Consider the following 12,850-nt stretch of genomic DNA (forward strand, 5'->3'; position numbering starts at 1 on the left):
TCAGTACAAACCACAAAGATCCAGCTGTGATTTCAGCTGTAAAACGGTGTCAGGCGCTCAATATTTGAAGTAAAATAATAAATAAGGTAACAATTCAAAGCTTATAATACCTGTAGTGGCTTCAAATAATGTCCCAACATTCAGGCACTTCCTTTCAGACATGTTTACTAAGACGGTTCCAATGCGTTTCAAGAGAGATAATGTTTCTTGTCACAACAAAAATCACATTTATTACTCACAGAAATGTCCAGAGTTGTCACACAGTTCCATTTGACAATGAATGGTAAAGCAAACATGATTGCCAGCTACGTATTCTGGTAGACAGATTGTAATTGATGGCAAAAACAAAACCTCCCAAAAATTGAAGGTAAAGTAGATGAATAGCTTGAAATCAAAAAGGTAAATCCAAAAGTATAAATGCTCAAATGAAACAATAGAATACGGTTGAAAACTATCATACGGCAACTTTCTAGCAGCAGGCTCCTTTCACCTATTCTAGTCACTGTTCAACTGATGCGCCATCTTTATTTAACCCTTTAAAAGCTGAAATGTTCAAAGCTAAAAAATGTAAAGCTGAAATGGCTTGAGTCAATAAGTATTCAACCCCTTTGTTATGGCAAGCCTAAATAAGTTCAGGAGTAAAAATGTGCTTAACAAGTCATGTAATAAGTTGCATGGACTCACTATGTGTGCAATAAGTGTTTAACACAATGTTTTAATGACTACTTATCTCTTTCAAACAGTTAGTTTAATGGCTGTGTCGTGTCTTTGCTATCGTTAAATTGAAGACGTATAGTTTTTATCATAGATTCCTGTAATTAGGGATTACGCGATCACTTGAGTAATAACGTAATTAATTAACTATGAATTCGAGGGCACCAGGGAAAGTTATTAGATTACAAAGTTATAATTTCCCAATATAACCTTTCAGATATTTTCATATCTGATCAATAGTCTTCTAATTAATGATTTATTTACTCTACCTCACGTCAGTCTCATTCCAAACGTCGTAAATCGTTGATTATCTGCACGAACCCAGTCTTCACTATGAGTCATCCATACATCAATTGTCTTAAATCATTTACTTATTACTAACTAATTAATTCACAGAAATGCATAAACAAACAAACAAACTTAAAATAGTTACATGAAATGATGGGAGCAATATGCCCTAGTGGGCTGAACCGGCATGGCGGCTGTTAGACACAGGGAAAATGGCGTTCGACTAAGAATTCACTACAGAGTCCATAATTATAACAATTGACATGCTAATCCTTTACACATGAACGCTCACTCATTCGGGAACAATTGCAATCAATATATATATAGTTACGCTCGGTGTGTGTGTCGTCTTGATCGTTGGAGAGAAGTTAGTTTCTGTTGGAGTTATTGTGGAGAGTTCGTCGGTCTCTGTCTTGGCTATTGTGGATTGTTCAGATTGACATTCGTTATAGAATGATTGTTTCGGCGGTTGTCTTTCTTCGCGTTCAATGATACCGAATTCCTAGCTGCAGACTAGTAGTCAATATCAAAGACTTGTTATGATTCGTATAAGAGTTTTAACCACGTGGTATGGTTAAAGATTCAGCCATTGTACTCTAACCTTCGTTCTCCTCCTAATGGAGAAAAGCATGGTCTAAATGGTAATTTCTTAAAGTTGGCTTTTATTCAGATAGCAGAGAGGGGTGGTCCCATGGTCTCTGACCCAACTGGCTCAGGGGCGGTCCTTGGATTTAGTTCAAATACAACAGGGAGTTGTATTTTCCTTCATTAAACAGTTCAAAATCATATTACACAATTATACAAACAGTATCATACTCACTCATTCATTTTATACAACAAACAGGTGTAAACCTCATATCTGAGGTTATTATATAAACAGTGGTATGGTAATGTAGCCAACCCGTCTCTCCTGAGTTTCCCACATGGGGACAAATGGACATGTTAATAGCTGGGATCTTCACCGATCTTTCCTACTTGTGCAGGAATATGAAATAGGTTCGTACCTCAAGTTCTGTGAGGTGGAAGAGAATTCCTTTGTCCTGAAAGTTTACCCTCTCTTTTAATACTGTTTGTGGTGGGGAGATTCTCAGGAATTTATGACATCTCTCTGTGATCACCGCATAGGTTGTGGTGGAAAGGGAGAGGCAGGGAGAGGGGGATGGGGTTTGCAGTACCCAAGCAGGCAACATCATGACAGCTGTGATAGGAAAAAACTGAGGATAGATCAACAACATTGTAGTTAGTCTACAATACTAACCTAATAAAGAGACTGAAAAGAAGGAAACCTGTACAGAATAAAAAATATTCCAAAACATGTTTGCAACAAGTTACTAAAGTAATTAACTTTTTTTCCTGAATACAAAGTGATATGTTTGGGGCAAATACAACACATTACTGAGTACCAATCTCCATATTTTAAAGCATAGTGGTGGCTGCCTCATGTTATTGGTATGCTTGTAATCGTTAACTAGGCTAATGCAATTAGCATGAGGTTGTAAGTAACAAGAACATTTCCCTATCGGATATTGGCAGAAGGCTTAAATTGTTGTTAATCTAACTGCACTGTCCAATTTACAGTAGCTATTACATTGAAAGAATGGCATTCTATTGTTTGAGGAGAGTGCACAGTTTTGAACATGAAAAGATATTAATAAACAAATTAGGCACATTTGGGCAGTCTTGATACAACATTTTGAACAGAAATGCAATGGTTCAGTCAAATTTAGCACATACACTGCTGCCATCTAGTGGCCAGAATCTAAATTTCAACTGGGCTGGAATAATACATCATGGCCTTTCTCTTGCATTTCAAAGATGGTACAAAAAAAGGGTTGCTTTTTCCTTATCTTTTACTAGATCTAATGTGTTATTCTCCTACATTCCTTTCACATTTCCACAAACTTCTGAGTGTTTCCTTTCAAATGATACCAAGAATATGCATGTCCTTGCCAAAGGCAGTTAGATTTGGGTATGTCATTTTAGGCTAAAATTGAAAAAAGGGGCCGATCCTTAAGAGGTTTTAAGGACTAGGGAGTTTTTCAGGATAAAAAAGAAACAGAATGGAGCTAAACACAGGCAAAATCCTAGATGAATACCTGGTTCAGTCTGCATTCCATAAGACACTGGGAGAGTAATTCACCTTTCAGCAGGACAATAACCTAAAACACAAGGCCAAATCTATACTGGAGTTGCTTACCAATAATACAGTGAATGTTCCTGAGTGGCCGAGTTATAGTTTTGACGTAAATCTACTTGAAAATCTAAGACCTGAAAATGGTTGTCTAGCAATGATCAACAACCAATTTGACAGAACTTGAAGAATTTAAAAAGAATAATGGGGAAATGTTGCACAATTCAGGTGTGGAAAGCACTTAGAGACTTACCCAGAAAGACTCACAGCTGTAATCACTGCCAAAGGTGCTTCTACAAAGTATTGACTCAGGGGTGTGAATACTTATGTAAATAAGATCTGTATTTAATTTTGAATACATTTTATAAAAACCTGTTTTCACTTTGTCATCATGGGGTATTGTGTGTAGATGGGTGAGAACAAAATAATAATTTGGAATTCAGGCTGTAACACAAATTTTGGAATAGGTCAAGGGGTATGAATACTTTGAAGGCACAGTGAGTAAACAACAGTTTATAAACAGAACATGAGGTGACCAGTGTTCAATAACTCTATATACATGGGACATTAGTCTCAAGGTGCAGGGCTGATGGCCAGGCGATAGAAGCTGTTTCTCAGTCTCTCGGTCCCGGCTCTGATGCTTCATTCTATAGCTACAGGACTCCAGGAGTAAGAAGTACAGTATAATTTCTGTCTATATCTGTTGTCTAGTACCGTCTTTTTGCTAGATAGTAGATGGCCCTAAGTGCTCCCTGTCTTCCCAGTAGCCTACTTGGTGTGTGAACTACTGACTGCTCATAACTTGCAGATGATTGTTGACACATCAACCAGGATTTAGGGGCAGGGCAATTTGTGACTTGTTTTGGTAATTGTATTGGAGGGGAGATGTTTCTCCTCTCCTAGGCAATCAGCAATTAGTGTTAGTACTTCAGTCTCCCCTGGTTTCTCAGCAGAAGCTGTAAGCGGCGGTTGTGTCAGTGGTGGTCTCGTTACCGAAACAAAGACAGTTCTGCCGAGTTGTTCTGCCGAGTTCTTAGATGAAGGAAAGAGAGGAAGGCTCCAAACCACTTTCTCACTTGCCTTGTTATTTTCTGATGATCTCATTTTGCTCTTTTGTAACTTTGGCAACTGTGTGTGTTTTCTATACAAATCAATTTATATAGCCCTTCTTACATCAGCTGATATATCAAAGTGATGTACAGAAACCCAGCCTAAAAACCCAAAACAGCAAGCAATGCAGGTGTAGAACAACGGTGGCTAGGAAAAACTCCCTAGAAAGGCCAGAACCTAGGAAGAAACCAAGAGAGGAACCTGGCTATGAGGGGTGGCCAGTCCTCTTCTGGCTATGCCGGGTGGAGATTATAATAGAACATGGCCAAGATGTTCAAATGTTCATAAATGACCAGCATGGTCAAATAATAATAATCACAGTAGTTGTCGAGGGTGCAACAAGTCAGCACCTCAGGAGTAAATGTCAGTTGGCTTTTCATAGCCGATCATTGAGAGTATCTCTACCGCTCCTGTCTCTAGAGAGTTGAAAACAGCAGGTCTGGGACAGGTAGCACGTCCGGTGAACAGGTCAGGGTTCCATAGCCGCAGGCAGAGCAGTTGAAACTGGAGCAACAGCACGGCCAGGTGGACTGGGGACAGCAAGGAGTCATCATGCCAGGTAGTCCTGAGGCATGGTCCTAGGGCTCAGGTCCTCCGAGACAGAGAAAAAATGAGAGAATTAGAGAGAGCATACTTAAATTCACACAGGACACCGGATAAGACAAGAGAAATACTCCAGATATAACAGACTGACCCTAGCCCCCCGACACAAACTACTGCAGCATAAATACTGGAGGCTGAGACAGGAGGGGTCAGGAGACACCTTGGCCCCATCCAATGATACCCCCGGACAGGGCCAAACAGGCAGGATATAACCCCATCCACTTTGCCAAAGCACAGCTCCCACACCACTAGAGGGATATCTTCAACCACCAACTTACCATCCTGAGACAAGCCTGAGTATAGCCCACAAAGATCTCTGCCACGGCACAACCCAAGGGGGGGGGCGCCAACCCAGACAGGAAGACCACGTCAGCGACTCAACCCACTCAAGTGACGCACCCCTCCTAGGGACGGCATAGAAGAGCACCAGTAAGCCAGTGACTCAGCCCCTATAATAGGGTTAGAGGCAGAGAATCCCAGTGGAGAGCGGGGAACCGGCCAGGCAGAGACAGCAAGGGCGGTTCGTTGCTCCAGAGCCTTTCTGTTCACCTTCACACTCCTGGGCCAGACTACACTCAATCATATGACCTACTGAAGAGATGAGTCTTCAGTAAAGACTTAAAGGTTGAGACCGAGTCTGCGTCTCTCACATGGGTAGGCAGACGATTCCATAAAAATGGAGCTCTCTAGGAGAAAGCCCTGCCTCCAACTGTTTGCTTAGAAATTCTAGGGTCAATTAGGAGGCATGAGTCTTGTGACCGTAGCGTACGTGTAGGTATGTACGGCAGGACCAAAATGGAAAGATAGGTAGGAGCAAGCCCATGTAATGCTTTGTAGGTTAGCAGTAAAACCTTGAAATCAGCCCTTGCCTTAACAGGAAGCCAGTGTAGGGAGGCTAGCACTGGAGTAATATGATCACATTTTTTGGTTCTAGTCAGGATTCTAGCAGCCGTATTTAGCACTAACTGAAGTAAATGTATGGCCACTGAGTATATGATATGAATATTCACAGTATGTTTTTCTTTCAGGCGAAGGAGTGGCTGTGTCTGAACTGTCAGATGCAGAGAGCACTAGGAGGAATGGAATCTCCTGGACCTACTATGATGAAACCCTCGCCAAGCAAAGTCTCCACATTTTTTGGTTCTAGTTCCTATTCTAGCAGCCGTATTTAGCACTAACTGAAGTTTATTTAGTGCTTTATCTGGGTAGCCGGAAAGTAGAGCATTGCAGTCGTCTAACCTAGAAGTAACAAAAGCATGGATACATTTTTCTGCATAATTTTTGGACAGAAAGTTTCTGATTTTTGCAATGTTACGTAGATGGAAAAAATCTGTCCTTGAAACAGTCTTGATATGTTCGTCAAAAGAGAGATCAGGGTCCAGAGTAACGCCGAGGTCCTTCACAGTTTTATTTGAGACGACTGTACAACCATCAAAATTCATTGTCAGATTCAACAGAAGATCTCTTTGTTTCTTGGGACCTAGAACTAGCATCTCTGTTTTGTCCGAGTTTAAAAGTGGAAAGTTTGCAGCCATCCACTTCCTTATGGCAATTTTGGGGCTTCACCATGTATACTCGTTCACTCCTCTCCTTGAAGGCTTTACAGACACTCTCCACTTCTTGGCTACAACCCTTCCAATTTAGTGTACCCTGCGTGTTCAACCCATGTCGAATGCCGAGTCTCTGGCAGTGTTTGGAACTGCCGATCTTCGGTCAAGAACTTAAAGTTAATCTCAGCCCATGCTGCCCTTGACTTTTTAGCCCTGATGCATACATTGATCACCCCAGAGAACTTATACTCAAGCTTCTCTCTTCATCTGACTATGTTTTCTCATAGTCCAAGAGCATCTGGTCATCGCAGTTGTGACACAGGGCTACTAATTTCTCCTACCTGGAGATTCTCTCTTTTCTACCTCTCTCACCTGTCCATCTGCTAATTTGAATTCCATTCTGTCAGATGTCCACTCAAGCTTAACATTGTCGTCATCTATTGCCCACCATGCGCCCTTGGAGAGTTCCTCAATGAGCTTGACACCTTGATAAGCTTATATCCTGACGATAGCTCACCGCTCTTCATACTTGGCAACTTCAACCTCCTGACGTCTGCCTTCGATTAATTACTTTCCAACTCTCTCTTTCCCCTCCTTGGCTCTTTTGATCTCACCTTTTCCCAATCCCCTCCAACTCACAAGGAAGGCAATATATTGACCTCATCTTTACAAGGCTGTTCGCCTACTATTCTAATAGCATCCCCCCTCCAGGTCTCTGATCACTACTTTGTTTCCTTTTCTGTCTCCCTTTCCTCCAACCCTATCCACCCATGCCCTACCCAGATAGTAATGCGCCATCGCAATCTTAGCCCTCTCTCTCCCACTACTCTCTCCTCTTCTATCTTCTCCCTCCTGTCTCAGCTTATTTGACCCTACTCTCCTCCCTTTCCTCATCCTATGACTCACGTGGTCCCCTTTCGTCCCGGTCGGCCCTCTCCTCCTGCTCCGTGGCTGAGGGACTCATTGCAAATTTACACAACAGGGCTGCGGGCAGCTGAGAAAATATAAACTTCCAGGGGACCTATCATCCTTTCACTACCTGCCCTCTACATTTTCTCTGTATCTGCTGCTTAAGCCACTTTCTATCACTCTAAATGTCAAGCTTCTGCCTCTAACCCTAGGAAACTATTTTCCACCTTCTTCTCCCTCCTTAATCCTCCACCCACTCCCACTACCCTCCCTGCCAACAACTTTGTCAACCACTTTGAAAAGAAGGTTGATGACATTTGCTCCTCATTCAGTCAGCCTATTGAGTCCACTGGTCCCACTCATACAGAACTACCTTACTCCTTGACCTCTTTCTCACCTCTCTCTCCAGACAGATTCCTGTGACTAGTGATGTCTGGGCACCCGACAATCTGCCCACTCGACCCCATCCCCTCCTACCGTCTCCCATTCCTCACTTCCCTCAACTCATCCATGACCACTGGCTGTGTCCCCTCTGATTTCAAAATGGCCTGAGTTGCTCCTGTTATGTCTGTACAGTAGGATAGTCACTCAAGAGGTTATTGTTACAGTTGTTGACCCTGGAGTTATGTTACACCCCACATTCTGTATTGTTCAGTTGACATTATGGTTGCTTGTGGTCGCTTCTATCCTTTAAACTTTAAACTAGGATGGCTGAATTTTCCCTACCACCACCCTCTCCCTTCCTCGCTCTGCCTGGTGAGCCCCCTGTTCCATGGATTGGATGGATTAAATCTTTTTAAATGTACATTGCTGCTCTGGGCTTACAGTACGTGAGTGAAGCTAGGCTAAATGCATTGCTGCTACACTGCCTAGGCGCATAGGGACAGCGCATGTTCGGGACACTCTGTTATGCTGAAAAATATGGCAGTATTGTGGCTATCTTAGAGACACTCTTTTCTACACCCCCAAAAGTGCCCTCCTCCCTCGGTTTTTGTTCTGACGGAGCCACCAGCTGCCTTGTGAGTCTACACACCAGTATGTGGCAAATCTACGGAGCTTAGCTAGCACATGCAAATTTGGGGCAATGCAGGACGAAAGGGTGCGTGACCAACTTAGAGCATACAAACAACGAGAAAGTGCGTGAAAGACCGTTACTCACACCTGATTATTTGTCATTGGCAAAGGCACTCCAGCTGGCTTTTCAAGTGGCGTCAGCGGTAGAATGCCCTCTCTCCAGCCACTTGCTTTCACTGACACGGACTGCTCAGATCAGACACTAATACACACAGGCGCTTCACCCCAAAGAGAGAGAAAGTAATTCAAAAGCTAGGAGAGCGTGTTACTCGCTTCAAAACTGCGTCATCCCTGTGGAAACTGCAGCTCCTCTGCCCACAATTCCAGAGATCAAAACTGTCCCACACGCGGCCAATCATGCAGGAATTGTGGCAAACTCAACCACTTTGCTAAAGTCTGCAGGTCTGCCCCAGCTGACACTCAACAACGGTATGTTCCAATCACCAACCACTATCATCATTCACAATGTCAGCTCTGGACGAGATGCATTTAAAACATGCACTCTGATGATTGATGAGGTCATCCTGCCCCTCCTCCTCGAACTTATTCTCCCATCAACCACTGGGCACCCGCTCAACTTCCCTATGTGGTTAGGGCAACTCCAAAATTGACATTGTGGGGTCCCTCCAGCTTCCTGTTAAATACAGTAATAAAGCTTTGCCTGCTGTTCAGTTCCACATGTCTTGCCATGGTGCCAACCTCCTGGGCCTCAACCTGTTAAGCAGCCTAGGCTTCTCCCTCTTGGACACCAGTAGTTCAGAGATCCTCACTGTCACCACCACCCCATGGCAGCACCCTAAACTGTTCGATGGCTTGGACTGCCTCACCTCCTTTGCACACTAGACCCCCGTCATACAACCTGTACGCCGCATCCCACTGGCCATTCGCGCAGACGTTGATGCCGAGCTCTGGCGCCAGATGGAGGAAGACATCATCGAGCATATCGATGCATCCCCCTGGATCTCAAACCTGGATGTGGTAAAAAAATGTATCAGTGGGCCTGCGTACCTGTGTAGACAAACAAGGCCATCATCCCAGACAAATACCCCCTGCAAAAGAGCCCACTGACCTGTTCTACGGCTCCACTGTGTTCACCAAGCTGGACTCTGTCAGTGAAACCTACAGGTGCCGCTACACCCCAGCAGCCGCAACCAACTTAGGGGTTTTCCACTACAGGCGTCATGTTCTTTTGGCAGCAGCTGGGGGCAGAGCTTAATCCAAATGCATGGGAGGGAATCCCAGGAATTGTTCATTGGCCCACCACCATGGTTCATGATGAGCACCTACACAGCGTGTTGACTGCATTGCCAAAACACTACGTCACTCTCAATGGAGAAAAGTGTTTATTCTCTGTCTCGGCCATTGACTTTGTGGGATTTCTCTGTATGCCTGGCAGATAACTCTGCTTGGATGTCGGCCCACCACCTCAACCAAGACTGTGCTTCTCATCCTCCCAGGGAAGGCCTGCCCGCTCAAAAATCTCTCCATCACAGTTGACATCAACAGTGTCACCCTCTGAGTGCAAAGAACCTTGGCATGACCCTGGACAACACCCTGTTGTTCTCTGCAAACATCAAAGCAGTGACTCGCTCTTGCAGGTTCATGCGCTACAACATCCGTAGAGTATGACCCTACCTCACACAGGAAATGGAGCATGTCCTAATCCAGGCACTTGTCATCTCCTGTCTGGCCTACTGCAACTCGCTGTTGTCTGGGCTCCCCGCTTGTGCCATCAAACTCCTGCAATTTATCCAGAATGATGCAGCACGCCTGACTTTTAACCTTCTCAAGTTCTCCCATGTCACCTGCACCCTGTTCTCCCATGTCACACACTCCACTGGCTTCCAGTCAAAGCTTGCGTCGACTACAAGACCATGGTGCTTGCCTACGGAGCAGCAAGAGGAACTGCCCCTCCTTACCTTTAGATAATGCTCAAACCCTACACCCCAACCCGAGCACCCCATTAAGCTTCCTCTGGTCTATTCCTTTCCCACCCCTACAGGAATTTGCCTGTGCTTAGCTCTATTCCTTTTATCTTAAAAACTCCATAGTCCATGACAAGCACACCCATAACATGATGCAGCTACAACCATACTTGGAAATATGGAGAGTGGTACTCCGTGATGTGCTGGATTTGCCCCAAACATAACGTTTTGTACTCGGGACAAAGTAAACTCAGTAAAAAAAAGAAACGTCCTCTCACTGTCAACTGCGTTTATTTTCAGCAAACTTAACATGTGTAAATATTTGTATGAACATAACAATATTCAACAGAAAAACTGAACAAGTTCCAAAGACATGTGACTAACAAAAATTGAATAATGTGTCCCTGAACAAAGGTGGGGGGTTCAAAATCAAAAGTAACAGTCAGTATCTGGTGTGACCACCAGCTGCATTAAGTACTGCTGTGCATCTCCTCCTCATGGACTGCACCATATTTGCCAAGGCACCTGCAAGTTCCCGGACATTTCTGGGGGGGAATGGCCCTAGCCCTCACCCTCCGATATAACAGGTCCCAGACGTGCTCAATGAGATTGAGATCCGGGCTCTTCGCTGGCCATGGCAGAACACTGACATTCCTTGCAGGAAATCACGCACTGAACAAGTAGTATGGCTGGTGGCATTGTCATGCTGGAGGGTCTTGCCAGGATGAGCCTGCAGGAAGGGTACCACATGAGGGAGGAGGATGTCTTCCCTGTAAAGCACAGCGTTGAGATGGCCTGCAATGACCACAAGCTCAGTCCGATGATGCTGTGACACACCGCCCCAGACCATGACGGACCCTCCACCTCCAAATCCATCCCTCTCCAGAGCACAGGCCTCGGTGTAACGTTCATTCCTTCGACGATAAACGTGAATCCGACCAGCCCCCCTGGTGAGACAAAACCGCAACTCGTCAGTGAAGAGCACTTTTTGCCAGTCCTGTCTGGTCCAGCGACAGTGGGTTTGTGCCCATAGGCGACATTGTTACCGGTGATGTTTGGTGAGGACCTGCAAGCCCTCAGTCCAGCCTCTCTCAGCCTATTGCGGACAGTCTGAGCACTGATGGAGGGATTGTGTGTTCCTGGTGTAACTCGGGCAGTTGTTGTTGCCATCCTGTACCTGTCCCGCAGGTGTGATGTTTGGATGTACCGATCCTGTACAGGTGTTGTTACACATGGCCTGCCACTGCGAGGACGATCAGCTGTCCGTCCTGTCTCCCTGTAGCGCTGTCTTAGGCGTCTCACAGTACGGACATTAGGGCTTGGAGATATGGCAAATCAATTATCACGATATCTGTATTTTTTCATTCGATAACGATAATTATCACGATATTAATCAAATAATATTTAAAAAATTTGCATATCTGCTTCAGACTCAAGAATGCCTAATTCCTGAACAAACCACTCGGAAGGTAGCCTAGTGGTTAGAGCTTTGGGCCAGTAACCGAAAGGTTGCTAGATTGAATCCCAGAGCTGACAATGTAAAAATCTGTTGTTCTACCCCTGAACAAGGCAGTTAACCCACTGTTCCCCGATAGGCTGTCATTGTAAATAAGAAGTTGGTCTTAACTGACTTGCCTAGTTAAAGAAAGGTTACATTTTGTATTATGTGAGCTACACATAAAATGATACTTTCAGGAAAATTGCTCGCTGGCCACGAACATGGAACACGTACCTGGGGTCAATTAAATTGATGAGCTTCTTGAAACCTTTCTTTTGGACTGTGCTAATTGGTAGCATGTCCTTAGAAATGCAATGCATAATAGCATTTGTGATGTCTGTCTTTGATGTTTGCTTGTAGGGCATAAACGCTGTCAGTGTTGACTGCTTCGGGCAAACATCCCTAGGTTGGCTGGTGCTTGAGGGGCGTTTATCAATACCGTGAGGGACCCTGGTCATCTTTCTTTTGGTGTTTTTTGGAGTCAGTAAAGGCCTCTTTAGTGTCCTAAATTTATCACTGTGACCTTAATTGCCTGCCGTCTGTAAGCTGTTAGTGTCTTAACTACCATTCCACAGGTGCATGTTCATTAATGGTTCATTAAACAAGCATGGGAAACAGTGCTTAAACCCTTTACAATGAAGATATTTGGATTTTTACGAATCATCTTTGAAAGACAGGGTCCTGAAAAAGGGACATTTCTTTGCCACATTACTTTAGTGCCTTACTGCAAACAGGATGTATGTTTTGGAATGTATTTTATTCTGTGCAGGCTTCCTTTCATTTAGAATAGTATTGTGGAGTAACTACAATGTTGATCGGTCAGTTTCTTCAAGTGCAGTTGCAAAAACCATCAAGCGCTATGATGAAACTGACTCTCATGAGGATTGCCACAGGAAAGGAAGACCCAGAGTTACCTCTGCTGCAGAGGATAAGTTTTGTATTTGTATTTATTATGGAGCCAAGGCAGCAACTACTCTTCCTGGGGTCCAGCAAAATTAAGGCAGTTATACAATTTTAAAAACATTACAATACATTCATTACAGAATTC

The sequence above is a fragment of the Salvelinus alpinus genome, chromosome 9, assembly GCF_045679555.1.
Source record: "Salvelinus alpinus chromosome 9, SLU_Salpinus.1, whole genome shotgun sequence".
Lineage (NCBI taxonomy): Eukaryota > Metazoa > Chordata > Actinopteri > Salmoniformes > Salmonidae > Salvelinus > Salvelinus alpinus.